Source organism: Fukomys damarensis, unplaced genomic scaffold, assembly GCF_012274545.1.
Source record: "Fukomys damarensis isolate Sample0158 unplaced genomic scaffold, DMR_v1.0_HiC HiC_scaffold_1, whole genome shotgun sequence".
NCBI classification, from domain to species: domain Eukaryota; kingdom Metazoa; phylum Chordata; class Mammalia; order Rodentia; family Bathyergidae; genus Fukomys; species Fukomys damarensis.
Genome location: NW_022900913.1, coordinates 11,640,985 through 11,662,396, shown reverse-complemented (window position 1 = coordinate 11,662,396; position 21,412 = coordinate 11,640,985). Strand labels below are relative to the sequence as shown.

The 21,412-nt window shown below is 42.0% G+C and overlaps 1 protein-coding gene across 1 annotated transcript in view; it reads right to left on the bottom strand.

Annotated features, from left to right (window-relative positions):
- The window catches only part of Fbxl7 (F-box and leucine rich repeat protein 7), a 372,113-nt gene extending 351,018 nt beyond the window's left edge, over window positions 1-21,095 (bottom strand). Inside the window, exon 1 of the mRNA XM_010631525.2 lies at window positions 20,707-21,095. The gene's annotated coding sequence lies outside the window, so the exon portion shown is untranslated. The remainder of the gene's footprint in view (window positions 1-20,706) is intronic.
- Window positions 21,096-21,412: the final 317 nt, after the last annotated feature.

Genomic DNA, 21,412 nt, shown 5'->3' with positions numbered 1-21,412 from the left:
CGTTAGGAATTTTTAATGCATTTAAAAATCTCACAGGGCCGGGGATTTAGCCCAGTGGTTCTGCCGCCTGCCTTGTAAGCACAAGCACCCAAATTCGATCCCTGGAGCTTAAATAAATAAATAAATGAATGAATAAATAAATGACTTTTAAAATCTCACAACTGCCTCATAAGCAAGTGCTTTTCTTGCTCATGTTACATAGTTCACTAGAGAAAGAGCCAAGATTCAGGGTGTGCAGTGAGAGACACGCATGTTTTGGAGAGGGATTTCTGTGGACACCTGGGAATTCTGGCCCCAGGGGGCCAGATGATGAACTGCATGGCTCTGGGCTCTGGGGTGTCCACTTCCAAGGGTCCAAGAGCCATCTCCTCTGAGCAGCTGCTCTTACCACAGGTGCAGTGCTACCCCTCACCCCATTAGCAGGGGACAGGACTTAAGTCACAAAGTAAGTATACTTGCTGCAAAGAGAGGAAAGTAGGCCGGTTGGGGGGTACCTATATGTATACTTTAATCTCCTAGGACAAATGGATAAAGTAGCCTAACACTGTCTGAGAAGAGATAACATTACACATGTTGGTAACAATAAGAAAAACAGGGAACTTACTGACCCATAGCAATTAATCCAACTGCATGATTTATTGCTGTAGGCTATAATCAAAGGATAATAACATCAACTCCATAAAGCATATCCTAACACTTCATAACCCCGCTAGGTTTATATTAAGGCAAGAGATCAGGAACAGCATGTAGCAGAGAAATTACACACACGGATGCCCAAAGACAGTTACTATTTTGATTCAAAAGAGAAAAAAGAAACATAAAATATAATTCCACTAATCTGAAAAGAATGTCAGGTTTCCCTAGAAGAGATTTATCTGTTCATTCCAAGAATGAGCCCCTGAGCCTCCCAAGAAGTGTCGTTTGCTCACACCAATGGACCATGAAATCCACTCCTTTAGAGCGTACTTGGCTGCCTTTGTCGAGCCATCTTCTCAGAAGAGCAAGAGTGCCTACATCTTCATTCTCCAAACATTTCTAATAGCAGTCAGAGGAGTCACAGCCCTACGGTTCCACATGGAAAGCAAACTGAGCCCTGGGAGAACCAACCAGGTGTAAAAATTTGCTGGAGTTTAGTGGAGCCTTAAATCCATATATGTTTAGATGATGGCTTGGGAAAGCTAAGAGCAAGGAACGAAGTTGAACCCTATTCCACCCCACTAATAATCAAATTAACTGCAGTAATGCCTTAAATACTGTCTCTCGAAATTTAGCATTGGCTCACACATGCTCGATACACTGCTGATTGTTCCTCCAAACCCACTCCTCCCCTCCCCAGGGGAAGACTTTAAGCTACACACATGTCCCCCAGCAAAAGGACACGTTTCTCAGCCTCACTTGAAGCTGCGTGTGGCTGGACACAGGACTGCTGAGGGCAAGAGGATGTGAGTGGGAATGATGTTGACAGCATCTGGGTCACCTGCATTCCTTCTGTAAACCGGGGCACAGCTGTGCAGATGACACCATGGGGACAATAAGCCAATAAGCCAGAATGACAGACTGGACCAGTGCTACTCGGTGACTCAGCAAAGAGCCCTATGTGAATTCTGGATCACTTACCTTCCTGGCCATTATGTGACTTTTTAAAATATTCGCAGCAACTGCATTTTATGGTGTCTAATGAAAGCAGTGGGGTTTTATTCTAATTCGTAAACTCAGTGAACACCACTGGTTCGCATGCTTTACCCCAGTTCCAATCCTCAGTAGCAGTGCCGTGCAATCTGTCTTTCACACTGGTGGAAATGCACAACCCAGTAGAATAGCTTCACGCGAGGACAGCCCTTGACGTGCGGCTACTGTGCCTGAAGAAGTGAGTTTTACTTTCATTTACTTCTAGCTAATTTAAATTTAAAACCCACCCATAGCTGCTTGCTTATTAGACACTGCAGTCTCTGGGATATCAAAATTTATGAACATTCAACAAATAAGAAGACCCAGTATTACACAGACAGACACATATTTTAATAATTCATTTTTTCCTAGAATATTACCAAGAGATAGATGGCCTCAGGTCACAATTTTCTCAATGTAGACACAGATTTTAGGCTAAGACTAAGTGTTCAGGGTTGCAGTGGAATTTTAAAGCTGACAGCAGCTTCTATTTCTACTTGAAGGACACTGGAATTCTTTTATGTTATCATCAGTACATTTACCTTCCTTGAAACAAAACTCTTTAGGTTATTTTGGATGGATCGAGAGATGCAAAGCAACCAGCAACCTAACCAGTAAGTTACTGTTTTTATTCCGAGACACAGAGACATAAGGCAGTCAAACTTAATTTAGGGATACTTGGAATAGTTTCTGAATTTCTGGTGCTAGAAATGCATTTGCATTCTAAAACCCTAAAAATTTCCAGGAAAACACTTGTGCTACCAAGTAGACAAATGTCATTTGAAACATCAGTCCCAAACACGCAACTGAGGCTCGGAATACAGTTACGAGAAACAAATAAACCAAACTGGGCAGAGGGCCCAGGAACAACAGACAAATGCAAACTTTGGAGAGCACAGAGAGACATAAAAGGGCGGGGTGGGTACTGCTGGGACAGGAGAGAGGCAAGAGGAAGAGAGAAGAGGTCTGTAGAGGAAAGATCGACTCAAGTCAGGAGAACAGTAAATCAGTGGCGAAGGAGCCAATCACACGCAAAAGTCATTCCCAAAGTCATATGTGCTCACAAAAGCCCTCAGCTAGCCATTCCCATGCAGGATTGTCGCAGCCACATATAAAATTCACACGGTTTTTGTCCCAGACTGCCCACATCAGTGACTGTAAGACATATATATCCAACCTCCATTTCCAGATGTCCTTTAGAAGTACAAGCAATAGGATTTGCTAGTTCCAGATAACTGCTTCAGAGGAGTCTGAATCTTTGCTCAGTATAAAGAAATACAAGACTGTTTACATATTAACTTCTCCAATATAAAGCAATGACAAATGAAGAACAATATGCACTGCTCCACCATCCCACTGCTGATTTCACACCACTGCAAGGAAAGGAGGTGTGTTCTTTCCCCAGAAAGCGGGAGTTTCTCCAGCTTCTGAGTTCCAGTAAGGTAGGAGCACTGCGAGTCTTCAAGTCCTAGAATTACTGAACTTAAATGCATAAATGACGCAATGGGGCGGGGGGCAAGCTCTGTATGGCCACAATAAACAAATGAAGTTTTTATTTCCTAAGGTGAAAGTGTCTAAAAGTATAGTTTACAAAGTGTATAAACACCATCCACATGCATCATGCAGAGTAATGGGATGAGTGCTGGACTAGAAGATGCAACCTTCTGCTTCCAACTTGGCCGCAGGTCAGCCAAGTAACAGTAACAGGCACTGATGATGGCGTTAGTGCCCGTCCTACACCACACTATCAGGATGCTCAGAAGTTGCTGTTGGGATCCGATCTTATTAGAATGGGAATAATAGCAGTTATCAAATCTGAGCTCACCTCTTCTCTCACTTTTTCATCTTCCAATCAATGTAACCTTAAAGTCTCTATCTGTAAAACCTTCCAGTCATGCTTCTGCGCTTATGCCAGCAGCAGCGGCGGCGGATCTTAAATTTGATGAAGTGCAGACCACAGTAGAGCCACAGTAGTGATGGGCATGTGCCAGGCATTACATATATTTACTAACTCAGGCCACCTCCCTTCTTGGAGGTGAGAACTTCTCCGGCTGACTCCACTGCAAGCAGCTTGCATGACCAGGGTGAATCCCGACAAGTGCAGCACCCAGCTCCATGATCCTGGCAACCACACTCACTACCGCCCCTCACACGGGTATGTCTGGAGGCACTTTAAGCCTCTGCCTTCCTGAGTCCTCAAAATGGGAACCCCAGACCAAATCACTCACAGAGTCCTGCCCGGTGTTAAGACTTTAACACCACATCCCCTTGTAGGGCATGTACCGTGTTTTTAAAGAAACAAATGATCTTTTACTCCTGTTTCTTAAATAACTTACACATCCAAGAAGTGGGAAGCTTGTATGACAAAACTGTGTCATTTTTGTTTTGGTTAGGTAAGAATAATTTTTTTTCTCTCATTGAGTTTATTGGTACATTTTAGGTATACAGTGCACTTACATTCATCATTGGGATCTTGTGCCTTTACATGACAGGTCTTGGTTGTCCTTTTTTCCCCTTGTCCCTGCCCTCCCTTCATCCCCTCCTCTAATCCCCATTTACAGACACTTTATTTCCATTTTTTTCATTTTCTTATTTTTTTCTTTTCCCTTATTACCTTTACCCTACCCTTCCCACTTACCCTATACTTTTAGCCCTTTTCATCCTATTTCACATTGTGAATTATATCATTAGGATCTTATGTACTATTATAGTTTTTCACACCAGAGAAACTATTAGGTATTTATACATGTGTGGCTTATTTATTTCACTTAATTAAGAATAATTTTAAGTAAAGCAGATACAGTAAATGTTACCCTTTAGAAAACTTGATCAGTACTTTCACACCAATTTCTAACTCCGTTTTTTTTTTTTTTTAATTTTATAGCATCAGGTACTGGGAGACACCCTAAAAATCATATCATATCTGGCTCACAGCATATAATGTGCTCTGTGGCTACTGAAAAATTAAGTGCAGTAAAGTGTGCGTGTATTCACACACACGCACGCACACACACATACTCACAAATACACACAAAAAAAATACAATAGTATTCCCCATTGGATTGAGGACTCTCAAAAAGACGGAATTATCCCCACCATTCTTAGGACCTTTTAAGACCGTTAATGAATGACATACCATGGGAAATGACCAATCAGGATGTTACTCCCAGTAACACACCAGGTCTGCCTTCACTTTGCACCAACACTCTATTTCTCTACCTCCTGAGAATGTCTAGCTCCGCCACCACACAAAGGGACCTCAGATTCTTTTATTCAATCAGTACTCCTGAAGAAAAACCTCATAAAAATAAGCGATGTTCCCACTTCCCTCCTCCCAGTGCTAACTGAAGGGATTCTCCAAAAAAAGGGGGGAGAAACAAATAAAGACTTGGGCTCTCCTGCGACTTCTTCTAGCTAAAGATAGGAATTTCCTGTTGAAAAATGAATTTCAACAACATCACCCCCCACCCCGCTTTCCTGAGACTGGCAGAATGTTATTCAAAGCCAATCCACTAGTTTACTGAGACAAGTCAGGAAGATTTTAAAGTATTGTGAAGGAAATGATTGAGGTTGATTTTGACTTATCTCCCTCACAAAGGTGATCTGCTGAGATCCCCTGGCTTGTGAACAGCGCGGCCCAGATTCCAACTCTCTGACTCCAAAGCTGCTTTGGCAGCAATCCCCTTCCCCCATCATGTCCTCCTCTGACTTCCACAGCAGACTCTTGAGTTCCTAGAAGACACATAAACATTGGATTCATCACTGTATCTCATAGGCAGGCCAAGTAAGTGCTGAAACCTGGGAGACTCATGAATATCCACTGGCTTACTAAATTAATAAAGGAATGAATGACTTCGATGAACAAATGCCCAAATGTAGCTGTCACCGAAGAAAATCTCTCAGATCCTGGGTGGTACTGAGTTAAAGAGAGACGAGGCCAGAATAACTGTGACTTCCACAGACAACTCGGGAATCAGGAGTTAAGGTGAGCTAGCCGGCAGCCAATACCCACACCACAGCTGCCCCAGCCCTCCAACCGACTAGTCACAAGTCCTAAGAGTTCGGCCTTCTTCTCTTCTCTGAACACTCCTGCTCCACCCTGCCTTTAATTCCACCTTCTCCCTGAGCTGCTCTTCCTGCCTCCTCTGAACATTACTGTTATGGTTCTGATGGGGCTTGATGACTTGCACTGCTTCTCCCACCCAGGTTCAAAAAAGACATAATAAAGAGTTGCAGTGCAGAGAGAGGCTGTAAAGTTTTAAGTCTGCAGCCAAGTGGCTCATAATAAACCTGGGTGTCAGCATCTGGAGGCCAGCACCGGTCCATCCATGGGCTGGGAGCTTTCTCGAGAGGAGCTGCTTCTTGAAAGCAGCTTCCCCCCACAAACAGGATGAAGCTGAGATATCAACCTTATTCCCCCCAAATCCACCAGTCAGGTAAACTCTAGGCCAGGAATTAAAGTAATGACACTCTTTTCAAAAATCTCATTGCATTTAAGGCTACCCTTGTCGAGTGCTTGCTCCTGACTCTCCTGCAGCCACATGCTTCCTGTCGCTTTGGTGGTCATGGTCTACTTCCCAGGAGTGATGCTCACCTCACATCACCCTCTTGTCCCTCATCGCTTACTGGCTGATTCCTGCCTCACTGGCTGTCCACATGTTGTTTCCAACTTCTTTCCCAACCATGCCAGACAACTTCTGCTTCAACTTTCCAGACTTATCTCAAGACCATCTCAAATGAAACGTCCTCGCGAACATCCACTGCTAAGCTCATGGTGGCCCGCTTTGGGTATTCCATGTATACTCCAGTTTTGTCATCCATGACTCTCCTAGTACTTTTTCATATTCTGTCCACCAAACCATAGGCCCTTTAGGTCAAAAACAATTCCATACATACATACAATATGCTTTAACCATCCAATATATAGTATAGATTTGGACATACAGATAATCACAGCTATTTCCTAGATTGAAGACGTACAAGGAGCTAATGCAAAGTACGACATAAAAATTCTATGCAAATAAAATATCACTGTGGTACACAAAGAAGATGCAGGAAATGCAATCAGGAGAGTCAAATATATCTTCTGAACATCAGAGGTTAATTATTATAAAACAGCTAAGAGAAATCAAAGAAAATTTCATCTTAAAGTAACACTCAAGTCATTAGTAACCACTAGGTACACTAGGTAATCACAAGAGAAGAATATTCGAGAAACACAAGACAAAAGACACATGTCTAGGAAAGCAAGAGATATGTTAAGGAAATGCTGAGTTTCCCAATTTGGCCAGGAAATACTGTGCATACAGAAAATGTCTGAAAAAATCATGGAGAGAGAATCTGGCTATAGAATATAGTTGAGTACCAAGTAAACTATATTTTGATTCTATTTACAGACAATAGAAATGTCAAAGAACATTTCCTAGAGTGGTACCTGGTTAATTATGGCAGAGAAATTATATAAAATCTGGATCCTTCTAGTAGCAATACTAATAAGCTAAATAATTTGTTTTTCAATTAATTCCAAATTTCTCAGGATCACAGTAACTCTGAGTTTATAATAATTTAGTAATCTCAGTGGGACAGTATTAGGCATAATAAAATGACTAATAAATTATTCAGGGTGAACACAAGACTACATATTAATTTGCAATCATTTTTCATCCTGCTCATGATTCAACTTCTGCATGTTTACTCAATCTAATGAATCTAGACTTACTATTGGTCCCTCGTGTGATACACACTGCATATTTTCCAATTCTCTTAATGGCCAGTGACACAAAATGTTGATTTCAGGCAATAACAGCTATGACCATCTGCTGTTTTTTCACTAATTCTTTTTCACTATTTTGCCACCAACCATGATGGCAAAGATTCAGAGATGACCTTTCAAAGAAGAGCAGATAACCAGCATACCAAGACCATGAAGAAATGGTTGACGTGTATAATTTCAGTACCAAGTTGAACAAACAGATCAGACAGATAGATGGTCTCTAGACCCATCTGCAGTCAATTTTGAGCTATAGCAGCAGACCAATTACAAACAAATTCCATGAAGATTCTCCCACAGCAGCACCAATGGCAACAACCAGGAACCATAACCTTTTTCAGCCATTTTCCAACAAGCAAGTGTTACAGCTTGTGTCTAGATGTCCCCAAAGCATCATGTGGTCACAGGTGGGGCTTTACAGAGGTGGCTGGATCCAAAGTGTATGATGCTGGGATCACGGGTGTGTGCTTACCAAACTAGTCCACTGGTTGGTTTGGCATAATTCTGGGTGTGGATAATGGAAAGACCCACTGTCTGTGTGAGTTCTCAGGGCATGTAACCAGAATCCAATATAAGGGACAGAAAGAGGACTGCTGTGGCTTGCTTACTTGCTGCTGCTTCTCTACTTCACTGTTTTGCTACTTTCTGCCTGCTATGAACTATTTTTCCTCTATGATGCCCCTCTGCCATGCTGCCCTGCCTTGGAGCCAGCAAACTATTAACTGAACCTCTACCAACTGTGAGCTGCAATAAAACTTTCCTCCCTTAACTTTGGGTGTTGGGTGTTTTGTTTCAGGAACAAGAAAAATAACAAAGACATCAAGTTACCTTAATGTAAAGGGCTTGATTTACTGATATTATGAAATGAAAAGATTAGACCAGGGCCACCAGCAGAAAACCAATGCCTGTCTCTTACCTGTTATCTGATGATTCTCTTCTTCCAAAGATGGTCAGGATTTCCAGGAAGAAGATGATTCTGTCTTTGACTACTGCCAAAATAGCATCCTATTCCACACTATCTGTTGTCTTGTGTTGCCTTTGAGATGATTCGAGTGCAGGTTGTTTACTTAGAAATACTTGCATTAGTCCCGCCTATAATAAGCACTGAATATTTGCCAATGCTCTTAATGGCTAGTATCACAAAGTACTCATTCAGACAAAAGAAACTATGACCAGGATTACACTTATGAAAGGTGAGGGGAAAAGGAAGATTGGAGAGAGAGAGAAGAGGTGCTGTGACACCACAGCAATGGGGGACTCGGCCAATTGCATGGGGAGGACTGGACCCAAAGGGGCCCTTCCAAGTGCTCCCAAATTGTGGCCTGCCTCAGCTCGTCATGGAATGTGGGCTTTACGTCATCAGCGGCAACCACCTTAGCATCCGGGAGCATGAAGGTGTTGGATCTAAAGGGACTCCATGGACAGAGAAGTTTGACAGCCACAATACTTCTCAAATCCACAAAGCAAATGCAAACAAAGAAGGAAGCATGATGAGGGAAAGAGAAATGAATTACGAAGAAACACCCTGACTCAGAACATCTATTTTAGTGTCCTAAATCTTCATCATTCATGTCACCTTGGCACAGCTATGCCCTTTCTTTGTACTTCAGTCTCTTTCCCTATAAGGTGCTTTGAGTCACTTTCACCACTGAAATATCCATGATTCTATTCCACAGATCATTCTTGGTCAGTGTCCAAAGTTCTCTTATTACCTACCGCAAAGCTTACACAGATTCCTTGGGGGAAAGGGGCGTGGAAAATCTCCAACAGCATTTGAAGTTCACTTTGGTTACATATGAAGAGGTGACCTTCGGCAACAGCAAATTCACATGTACACACTGCAGTGGATGCACAGCAATCCCACAATTAAATGAGATTTGCAGGAGCAACTTGGGGATTTTGACATTAGATTGAATACAATTATTCAGTTAGTTGTATCTTTATTACCCGTGCTCCCCCTTGTGAGGCAATTTTCCTTATTGGAAGTAAAGCAATCCCAACTGAAGCACTTAAAAATGATCCTTTTCCTGTTTTTATTAGCTGGTATCAAAGAAATGACTCTTTGACACACAACCAACAGGAGGGAATTGGTTTTTTATTACTCAGTTCATGTTGTTATGGCTTTAGAAGTAGAGAAAGACTCCCCAAGGAAATACTGTCTCTCAAAACAAGCTTGCAATGCAGTCAACAGGAGAGGTCTTTCAAGATGGGGAAAATAGAGACAAATATTAAAATATAATTAGGTAAGCAAAGTGGATGCAAAGTAACTCATGAAAAGTAAACTGTTCCAGATAGAAATGCCATTTCTTGAAATTTACTTTCAGCATGGTATACACTACATTATCCAAACAGTGCCAAGTACAGCTTTTCTCAGCAAAAGAGTGACTGATCTTTAAAATCAAAAACCAAAACCCAAACTGACTGTATAAGCATCTGCTATGAATCTGAACTTAATCATTGGTACCTCAGAAAAAAAAATGCCAACCAGGGTCAGGGTCACAAAAAGTAAAACTCCTTCCACCAAGGAGAGAGCACGTCCATTCATCTGATCTGAACACATGTTCAATAAACACTGAAAACATGTATCTCTGAGTAGAGACCACATCACAGAAGAACTCCTTTGATATGACAGCCACTTGACACATTAAAATATGACACACTGAAGGCCGGGGATTTACCTCAATGGTTCCACCCCTTGCTTTGTAAGCACAAGGTTCCGAGTTTGATCCCTAGTACCCCCCCAAAAAAAAGGCACACTGATTCTAATTGGTTTTGTTTTTTTTTTCAAATTCCTTACAGAAGGATCCCTTACATTTCTCTTTACTGACAGGAAAAAAAAAAAAAAAAAAACAGATGAGAGGACTATGTCATTAGCTAAGTCTATAAGAAAGGGTGTTTGGAGTCTTGTATTATGTACATGGCCACAGATGCTACAGATCAGCAGTGTTTCTCTTGTATTCTTAGTCTCATCTCCACCATGTGGACAGCCAGAGGCAGAAGACTTGCTACAAACCATGCTGAACACAGCAGACATGCATAATAACCCTTATATTTTGTAAAGCAAATTGAAGAAAAGTAGAGATGCAAAGCCCCAAGGTAAATTGGACCAATGTGAGTTTCAAAGAACCCAAAAGCTTATGACACTTTAATCCAGAGGGAGTCTACAAAATGACTGATTAACGATAAAATTCATAAGATGTTTCCTATGTTAATGAGTGTGTGTATATGTATATATACATATATATATGTATATATATATATATACATATATATTATATATATATACATATATATATATGTATAAAACCAGATCCCAAGTCGATCAAAAATGTTACAAAACAACTTTCAGTTAAAATAAAATATACACTGTAGCATTCTCTTCAATACTAATCATTGCAAATATTTAAGTTAACAATACTATAAATGGGCACAGATGAAATCATCAATAATTGCCTACAGCAGTGCTTAAAAGCATATATTTCATATATTTCCTTAAATATACTTAACTCCTTTTCCCCAAAAGAAGATACAATTACAATGCTAAGGAATACATTTCCAAGTTACCATATCCTCAAAAGTGAACGTGGGACCAAGGATTTCAATAAAGGACCAGGGATTTAGCTCAGGGGTTCTGCCACCTGCCTCGCAAGTGCAAGGAACAGTAAAAAAAAAAAAAAAAAAAAAAAAAAAAAAAAAAAAAAGCGAATGTGTGTCCACAGAACCTTTTCTTTTAAAGAGTCATATGTCTCAGTCTAATAAAGTTCCCTGGAAATATGATAGGGCTCTTTCTATGTGATGCTTTTAGACCCAGCACAGAGAAGGGCTCCAGTTTCATCCTCAAGTATTCATTTCACAAAGTACACTGAGAACCTGCTGGGTGATCAGAGTTTAGGCACATGAGGTGGAGCACAGAGCATGATGAGCAATGAAAAAAAAGCACAAAAAAAAAAAAAGAAAAGAAAAAGAAGCAGAGATTAAACTAGAGGACAGTGAGTGGAAAGTAAGGCAATGAATGTCCAAACTGACAATACGGATTTTTTGCCAATAATGATAGCCCTGAAATGACTTTTGATACCAAGACTTTTTGAAGGACTTTCCCAGGACCTAAACCCTAAAAAGATCTTTGCAAAATGTGGTTTATGCAGTAACAAAGGGTGCAAGAAGACTAAAGAGAATCGGGACTCAGTTAATGCTGAGGGTCTCAACTTTAGCTCATTCTTTGATCTTCCAGCAATAAATTAACTTTCCATGATGTCCCAAGTACGGAGTTTTGTTTGCAGAGGGAGAGGCTGGTGGTGCTTTATCAACTAACAAAGGCTGAACAATGTCTACTGAACAATGTCATTCAGTAGTGAACGTGTATCCCCCAATAATTCTCACTGCAATGCACTCTCCTTATAGTAACTTCACGATTGTGAAGCTGCTCCTCTGGGCCATGCTCCGTATTCCCAGTTGACCAACAAGCACCAGCCCTTTCTATCTCTAGTGAACCTGCAAAAGTAACTGAAGGATCCCATCTTGACTTGCAGGACCCTATTTTCATCACTGAGGCAAGCAATTTAAAAGAATTCCTATTGATAATCCTCCAGCACACTTACATTCTTTGTTTCTCATGGCATTTAAAGGAGAGCAATGGTGCACAAGTCAGTGTACTCAACTGAGAATCAGAATGAGTCCACCGAATTTCACTGTCAGATCAAGGCAAGTCATTGACCTACCTGGTCTCAGTTTCCTAATCTACAAATTGGCAGCAGCGACAGGCACAATCCCTATCATGATAAATGAGATTAATTTCTGAAATGCTTTATTGTTTAAAAAGCAATTTCACAGACATAATCATGGAGAAACCTCTGAGGACCTGGCAATAGAGGAAGGCAAACTCCCAAATATATATTAGAGTAACTCCCCGTGTTAACTGCTGTTTAAAATCTGTACTTTTAAAATAAGAAGGAAATTTAAGACATAAATTCTAAACTATTTCTGCAGAAATAAAAATGTGAGCATTTTTCTGAGCCCTCTATTAGCTTTTGTTGATGAGCAGGTACAAAAGCTACCCCAGGTGAAGGGCAATCTCGGCGCAATGATCAATTAAAAGTTAATCATGCTCTGGAGAAGCCATAGGACAACCTCTCAGCTTTACTTGCAGTCTGTACCCTCTAAAGAATATGCTAATTATGTAATATGCTCAGGTTATTAGGACACGAGATGGCCTGCCAATTTGTCAGCAGATTGTTTCCTAGTGAGCAGTTAATCTGTCCTTCGGAGAGCCCAGAACCTGATTTGAAAGCTTCCTTCAGAATGCGTCTTTGGTTTTTGATCACCTACTTCATAAAACCGTCACCCCACCCCATCCCCACTACTTCTCCCTCGGTACAATTCTCCCAAACAAATGAACAAAACAGATTGGGATTTTGGCTGCAGCCCAAATGGCAAGGCAAAAGGGGTCATGGGCACCGTGAAGGAGGGCAGGGACTCCGGAGGAGCCACGGGGACTTCAGGGCTGGCTCCTCTGCTCCCTGCTGTGTGACCCAGGCAGGATGTCAACCCCCCCAAGCTTCTGTGTCACTTCTGTGAAGTGCCACGGTCAGTGCCTGTGTATCGGGGCCAAAAGAAGGGGGTGGTGCCTAGTAGATGCTCGGAAACTGCTAACTATGTCTATTAAAATGAAGGAACATATAATAAAGTTGATAACAGCCAAACCTGCCAAATACTAACTAATCATTCTCTGAGTTTTTTAAGGAAAAAAATAAGGCTGAAAACATTGATTCTATTCTTTAGATTAAAGGGAAACTGGTGCTGTAATTCCATTTATCCTCAATTCACTCTCCTCTTTCCTTCCCCTGTATTTATGTTCTTTGTCTCTCTCTTCCACACCCTCAGTCCTCTACCTTGCTCCTTTCCCCAGGGTCCAAGCTACCGCTGAGAGCTTGTATGACTTGGCCTTCATCTCCAACTTATCCAAGATGCTCCCACAATTTGACCCAAGTACTCGATTGATCCAAAAGTTTCAAGTGCAAGTATCTGCACATTTCTGACTTCACCTTGCCAAAATACAGCTGGCTTACAGCAATAAGGTCAGTCCACAGGAAATTCTTGAACGCTCGCTCTAGAAATTCCAAGTATCTCTCCACGGCTACATTTGCTCAGAAAATGCAAAAAGGAATTTACCACAGAAAGAGTAGCAAACAAAAAATGTTTTAATAACAGTTCTACACATTGCACAAGGTGTCTCAAGTCACAATTATGAGTTCATGCAGTGTGAACAACTGTTTTTCATTTTGTTACTGGTTTAAGAATTCAAATAGGAATTGATAGAATGAGCACATCTAATGTACAACTTCATAGAGATTTACGTCTCCAGAAACAGTCTACAGTTCTTCAACCATGGAACAGGGAAAATGTTGACCGTGTGTTTATATTTCACTACTGAGGAAAATTCTGAGATGGTTAGTGATTACTCACGTCAAAAGTTTTACAGCTATACCCCTTTGGGGTATTAACAACTGCATTTTGGAAATTTCTGCCCAGTGATTTCCCTTTGCCTTCCCTGTTGCATGTGGGCTTGGGAAACTCCCAGGCTGCCAGCCCTTCCGCCTTTCACTGGAGCACAGGAGCTGCTCCCTGGCTTCTCTGGGGCCCCTAGAGTCACCCTCCACGAACTCAACCTTCTTCAGAGAAATGGAACAGGAAGACGTGGGGGCACAATGAGGGTGCGTCACAAAACAACACAGTTCCTTGTGGAAGATTAAGTTGCTCCTTCTCTACGTCACCTGTGGGCATTTGCTTGTTTGCTTGTTTAGAAAATATTCACATCTCTGTAGCATTGTGGGAATTGTAGGTACCGTCCTGAGCTGTCAGAATTGAGAGAGTAGTTCAATTCCAGAGTATGTCTTCCATTTACCACATGGATCTACATTTAGCACATTGAGAGGTGCAGCATCCTGTAAAATAGCAACTTACTAGCTTGCTCGGGGAGCTCCCTGGCTGTTGGGATTTACAGAAAGGCTGTGTGTGTTCCCTAAAGGTTTGCAAAATTTGAATTTGTGAAAGAAAGGCTTCCTGAAATTTAATTCCCACTGTGAAGTATTAAGCGAATGGAAATTTAATCAGACTGTGGTATTTTGAGGTAAGGTCCTTGGGGAGCGACAAGGATGACATAAGGTCACTAGGGTAGTGTGCCACAATTAAATCTCAGGGGCTTTACAAGAAGAGAGAGAGACCAAAATGCATACAGACACACTCCCTCTTCCAATGTGATTCTCGGTAGGTCCTCCTAACTGCCACAAAGAAGGCCGTCAGCAGATGTGGTCCCTCGGCTCACCAGAAGTGCAAGCCAAAGCAAACCTCTTGTCTTTTAAGATAGCCCCACATATTTCGTTACAGCAACCAAAAACTGAACTAATACGCTGGCCTCCAGACCTGGCTTCCAATTAGACTTTGAAAGTCCTTCGAGCAAGTCTTTTCCTATGTAGAGAGTAAGGCAGTGAGTAAATGCAAGAAGTGGTCTGAAAATGTGTAACAAAGAATTAAGACAACCTACAACTTGGGAAGTTCAGCTCATACTGACTTTATTTCCATGTGGAAGAGAGAACAAACAGCTACTGTGGCCCCTCCTAGCAGACATGGGTTATACAAGTGACTTGACGTCTCAAAAAGGAGATTCTCTGTGTGGTTCTAGCCACGCTGTGGCTGCTGATCAAAGATCAGTAGCAAATACTACCTCTGAAAGTCTCATGAAGTGAAAACATTGATTCAAGGTTCTCGGTATAAATACAACTAAAGGAAGGGCTTGCTTCAAGTTCAGTAGATCTACATGTTCTCAGGTACTCAAAGTAACAGCAATGCTAGAAGCAGAGTCCGTATCCACGACTGCACTGAAAATAAGAAATCCTTCCTCAAGTCCAGTTTTTGATGCAAGGAGGCTGTGTCCCTCAGAAACCAAATAAGCACATACAATTCATAAATGTATCAACTACTATCTAAACGGAAATAAATATGTGCATATAATACATACACAAAACACAGAACTGACTCAGAAAAAGTGAGGGCAAAGCTTTGTAACAGTAAACTAGAAGTAGAGATGCGTTAACGGGATCAAAGTAGGGACATGGGTTAGAAACAAATAAAACCCTCCATCGAATACAACCACATCAAATGTGACGGGGTGCTTCCTGGGGAACTCAGCTGAGGGTCAGATGGATGCCAGCCTTACTCAAAACAGACCTCTCTGGAGCCACCTTGTCACACAGAGGACCCCTCCTTCTTCGGTCCTCATCTTAGATCTGTGCAGTTCTCATTATTAAATAGTCTTGGTGCCAACTCGAACTTCTGCCACTTAAAGACATTAGTCTTTGTTCAGCACTCTGAAATTTAATTTTCATCACAACAGCTCTTCCAAGACTATGTTTAAGGTAGGAAGTTTCCAACCTCATTTCTTTCTTCGTGCACTCAGGGAATTTGTTAGCTGTAGGTATTGCTCCAGCTGCTCTCACACAGTGTAATACATCCCCATCCCTAAGGCCATTTTTAAATACACCCTACCTAGAAGGATTCACTGTTCAAACTGACAACTAAAGTTCTGAAAGCAGCTTCCAGAGATAACACCGGATGTGGGCTAAGGGCAAAAGTGACTTATAATAAGAAATCAATCCAGAATTCATTCAATTTCAAATGGAAGAAGGAGTTAAAACAGAGCTTAACTGAGCTGATTCCTAAGTGGAAAGAAAGATGATGTCTGTATTCTCTTTTATTTTAAATGTGTCAAGAGATGGAAAGAATTATTATCTTCCTTTTCTCTTTTGTTTTAAATGTGCAAACAGACTCTGAAAATATCTTCTCACTGGCAGACCGAACAGTATTGGTAGCTGCGCTAGCACTTTTATTTGAACCAGTGGGATGGAGTCTTTGATCTTCCGACTTGCATCAGTGGAATTATTTACTGGAGGCAAAAGATGAGCAGGTAAGCTCTGAAGATATCTTCAGGCCAGTGCGCACATCTCCAGTTTGTCAGACAACATCTACTAACCCAAGTAATTCAAGGAGGCTGTGTACATTTGAAGAACATTTCTGGGGCCTTCTCTTTCCCTTCCTCTAATTGCAATCCCAAATAATCTGATAAAACACAACTGGATGAAGCATATAAGCAAAGAATCTAGGCAAAAACTGTGTCCAGTGACTCTGTTCTGCGGTAGCCACTACAGAAGACGATAACGCAGTGCTTGGCTTGCGATTATAATTGGTGCCCTTACACACTGAAAAAGACTGAAGGTTGGTCTCGCCACAAAATTCCTATGTTGAAACCCCAACGGTGATGTGAGAGTCTTTGGCGGTGGAGCTTACGGGAGATAACTGGGCCAGGGAGGTAAGGCCATTGGGACGTGTCTAGGTCATCTCTGGATAGAGATCAATGCACCCCTGGGGCATCCCTGTACTCAGCAGGCTGAGGCAGGAAGTCTTCAAGTTTGAGCCCAGGGAGATCCTGCTCCAAAATAACATTATTAGAAAGGCTAGGGATGTAGGTCAGGGGCAGCAGGAGGGACTCACACATAGACACTAGAAAAAGATGTCAATCTGCAGCACAGAAAGGGGCCCTCATCTCTGACTTCTAGCCTCCAGACTATGAGAAATAAATTTCGATAGTTTGCAAGTCAGGAAATGTATAATTTCTTAAAGCAGTCTAAGCTAAGACAAGTATAAAAGATATTCACCTCCATTTAATAGCACAGTAGTTTAAAACAGCAACAGGCTCTCGGGATCCTCAAAGCTCAGGCCTCCACTTTCTTTAAGTTCCTGTCTAAATGCCAACTTCACCGTAAGGCCAAGGCTGCCCAATTAAAACTGCAATATCCTCTTTCCTCCCACCCTCCCAATTCCCTTAACTTGCCAATTTTCTTTCATTCAGACACCTTAGCCCCTAGTAATAAACCATAAGGTTTACTGGATTACCCTTCTTTTCCTTCTGAACAACGCACACTCTCACACACACATGGATATAAAACCAACTAGGACAAGATGTTTATTTACCAGTGCATCAAAAGCATCCAAATGGCACATAGCAGAATGCAAAAAGTCAAGCAATGCTAGTTCACGCATGAACCAATGACTGTGTATTACACTGAGTTGGCCCAGAGTCCTGCTTTCGGCCCATTACCACTACACAACTCTGGAGAAGTTACCACCCTCTCTGGTCCTCAGTTTCCTTTTAGGTAAAACAGGGCACACGTGAGTCCCCATCCCACAGGATCCTCGTGAGGGTGCAGTGAGGCAGTGCATGTGAAATGCTTAGAATCATGCCTGCACATAGCAAGTACTCGATAAGCATTAGTTGTCATCATTGTTATTAGTTCAAGATATGTTTCCCAAGGTGCTGATGGATTTGTGATGATTTACGTTCGGGCAACTAGCTCTCCTCATCTGACAGCAGCAATCTGAGATGGTGAAAAGGCTCTGGGTAGAACAGAGAACTAGCAGAGGTTAAGCCCCATGGCTATGTCTCTCCAGCTCCAATCAACAATATCCAAGGCTTCGCAAAGGAGCTGTTAACAGTGTAAGAGCTACTGCCTCTGACCTGCAGAAGTAGAATAAACATAACAGAGAAACCACTGAGTAAGTGATGGTGAGGCTCAGAAACCTTAAAAGGCAGGGAAAGCAGCTCCCTTCTTCCTACTTGAACTGAGATTTGTTTATTTGGCTTAACTGGAGTCAAAGCTAATGGTTCTAATGGCTTTGAATCACCCAAGTCATTCTCCAGATTTCTACACACCAGACTATAACTTACACTTTTTGAAAGAAGATAAAGAGAAAGAAACAGTCTTCCATAAAAGAATTTACCAGAACACACTAGTCACTTAGACACTTGCTCATGTTTCTAGAAAGCTGAGGGTCAAGAACCATTTGGTTATTTTCTGCTAGAGCAAAACTGAAGTTTGCTTAAAGACTGTAGGGGGTGGGGCCGCAAGGCAGATCCTTAATCTGAGTCTTCACTTCCTTTAGGAAAACAAAACACTTTGGAAAGAGGCACTCTGGGTTTACACATCGCTTTCATCTAGGAAGAAACACAAAGATTTAAGGACCTACTGAGTTAGGAGGGGATGTGAGAACAGGAAGATAAAGATGAGAGAGGAAGAGGAATGACCAGAGGAGGAGGGTTATTTACAGATTTCTTGGCAGAAACAGCCTTCACTTCCCTACTAATTATAACATGTCTTCCCACAGCTAATCTCCTCTTAAGTGGTCCATTAAAGCATTAGGAGACGAAAATGAAATAAATGACCACACAGCAAAGGAAAAGATAATGACTAATCAGGCCACTACGGAATTTCTCTCTTCACTTTCAGAGAACAAAGACCCCAGGAGTAGAAGCTGGAATTAAATTCCTGATTCCCAAACTGATGCTTTAGCTAGCCTCTTACACAAAAATCTTCCCAGAACTTTAGCGTGCACATGACAAGTCACTGGGGAGTTTCAACATTCTCCTTTCTGACAACCTCTCAGGCAACCCCACTGCCTTCCTTGGGTTACCCTGAGTTGGAAGCTCCTGCCCCACTGCATCTGCTAAGGGAAGACAAGCCTCCAGAATAACTGCTGTTTTTTAACGAAAAAGAAGTATTTTCCAAAAACAGAGGAAAATAAGATTACCAGTGAAATGCTGACATTTTTAAAGTTCTTCCAATTCATTACCTGTATATTCAAGGAGCATCTACAGGGTAGTATCAACTGCCATGAATTAGTAAGACATAACTGTTACCGATTTTTGAAGCATTACACAAACACCAGTGTTTCACAGTTGGGTGGTCTCACTGAAGTCTATTGATATGCATTCATTATTTCCTCCTTATCTCCGAAATACCACATTACGCCTAATTTGTACCAACTTAGAAAACTGTCTTAATTGGCACCTTCCTTTGATAATACAGTACTACTATGTCCAGGGATTGTTTTCACTTTCTTTTAAATCTGACATTTTAGATAAGAAAGATGGCACTGGAAAATTCCACAGGCTTATTCGCACGGATTTGTCAGGCGATAACACAACACCACAATGCTGACCGTGCCTCCTTGTATATAAAACCTTATTTAGGAGAGGCATAGCGTAACGGGGAGAGGGGACAGGGGAAATGGTCACGTTGTTTCCTTTCTCTATTTTTCCCCCCTAGCCTATTATAGAGGAATCTTGATGCATTTGATAAGAATCCATGAAAACTAAACTCAGGGTATCTCTGGCCAACACAGTTTCTGCCCCAATTTTCCTATTGGTCCCCTTCAATCAGCTGGGCACAAGAGGTTTTTCCCTATAAAAAGCCCACAGTGTATCTAAATCTGATCCCAGTAAAATTTGACTTCAGCTGAAGTGAAAATGTAGAGGTAGCATTTACCGCAACAGCTGGAGAACATTAGCTCCCTGTCTCTCCTTTTCTCTCCCAAGGGTTGAAAATTCTGCAGTTCAGACAGGAAGTCGTCATATACCCCACACTGCACAGCACAGAATGCTGGGATATAAGAACAAGTCGCAGAGGATTTAGGAGTTCTGTGGAGGGGTTTTATTAAAGATTGCACAGTACTGGCCCTAAGCACTTCTTGGCCCACGCCCCCAGGCCCCGACACTAAGTGTCATAATGTATGCACACCCAGAACTGACCAGCACACGGAACAATTACAGAAAGCTTTTCAACTCACGTTAGAAAGCTTCATCTGTCATTTCGCCGCACATTTTAAAAACATTAACTTGAAAGACATTTTGGGGAGTGGCCAAGACTCTCCAATAATCTTTTCTGGCAAACTTTCACGTTTGTTATCAAAACACGACACCTTTAACTTTTTAAAAAAAATTATAAAGTCGTCAAAAATATGTCTCAGCTAACTGCCCAGGTCAGAGATAGAGACACATATACGTACAGACACAGATACACAGATATGTGTACGGGCACAAATACACACACGGAATTTACAACTCGATGATCTGGAAACAAATGGCTTAGACAAAAGGTTCGTGTGGATATATATGGCTTTTTCAGGGTCGGTCACAAAGCTGCTGAGAAACGAACACAGATACAAACAAGGGAAGAGACACCCACAGTCCGTGGCCACAGTCCTAAGCTCTGAGCAGGAGATAAGAGGTTCCTTAACCCCACATTCTGGAGAGCAGCTCCGCATTCCTACCAGTCTGTGAGCTCGGGCCCCGCCTTTGTAACCGCCTGTCCTCAGGGGCGCAGTTGTAAAACCGACCCGGCTCTTCCCCTCCACTCCAGCCAAGTCCACTACACACAAACCTTAACTGTGGACAGCAAAACACCTCCGCCTGTGCGCATCGGGGGCACACTGTTAATCAACTGAGCTACAACTCTACGGTTTAATGCAAAGCCCGGGAGGAGGGACGAGGGAGAAGCCAACCCACACATCCCTCAGCCTTTTAGGAGTAGGCGGGGTTTAAAGTTTCCCCAACTTCCAAGTTCCCACTTGACAGGCAATATTTCTGTGCAATTTCCAGCCCCACGTAACAGATGGTCCTTTGCCCGTCGTGAGCCCCGAGAGAGCCCAGACAAAGCTCCCAGCCAGTCCACGCCTCGCGGAACCTAGAGGTGGTTATTTTCACGCAGCTGTCAGACCAGGGGCAGTGAGCAAAGAATGGAAGTTTAACTTCCCCTTTTCCGAGAAGTTTTTTCTTTCTCTTTCTTTTCTTCCTTTTTTTAAAATTCTTTCTTTTTTTTTTTTTTTTAAAATTTTTTTTTTTTTTTTTTTTTTTTTTTTTTTTTTTTCCTGTTTTTCTCCCCTCTGCTACAGGAAAGTCCAGGGAACTGGAACACAAAGGCCTGGGAAAGTTTTGCTGCGTGATTTTTCCAAACCCTGCTCTACCATCTGCCAAACCACCATCGGACACCCCAGGTGTCCCGGGAAGGAAAGTTGAGGCACACGTGCTGGGAAACAGCAGCCTGCGACTCGGGCCGCCCCGAACACAGACGACCCCTCTCCTCTCCC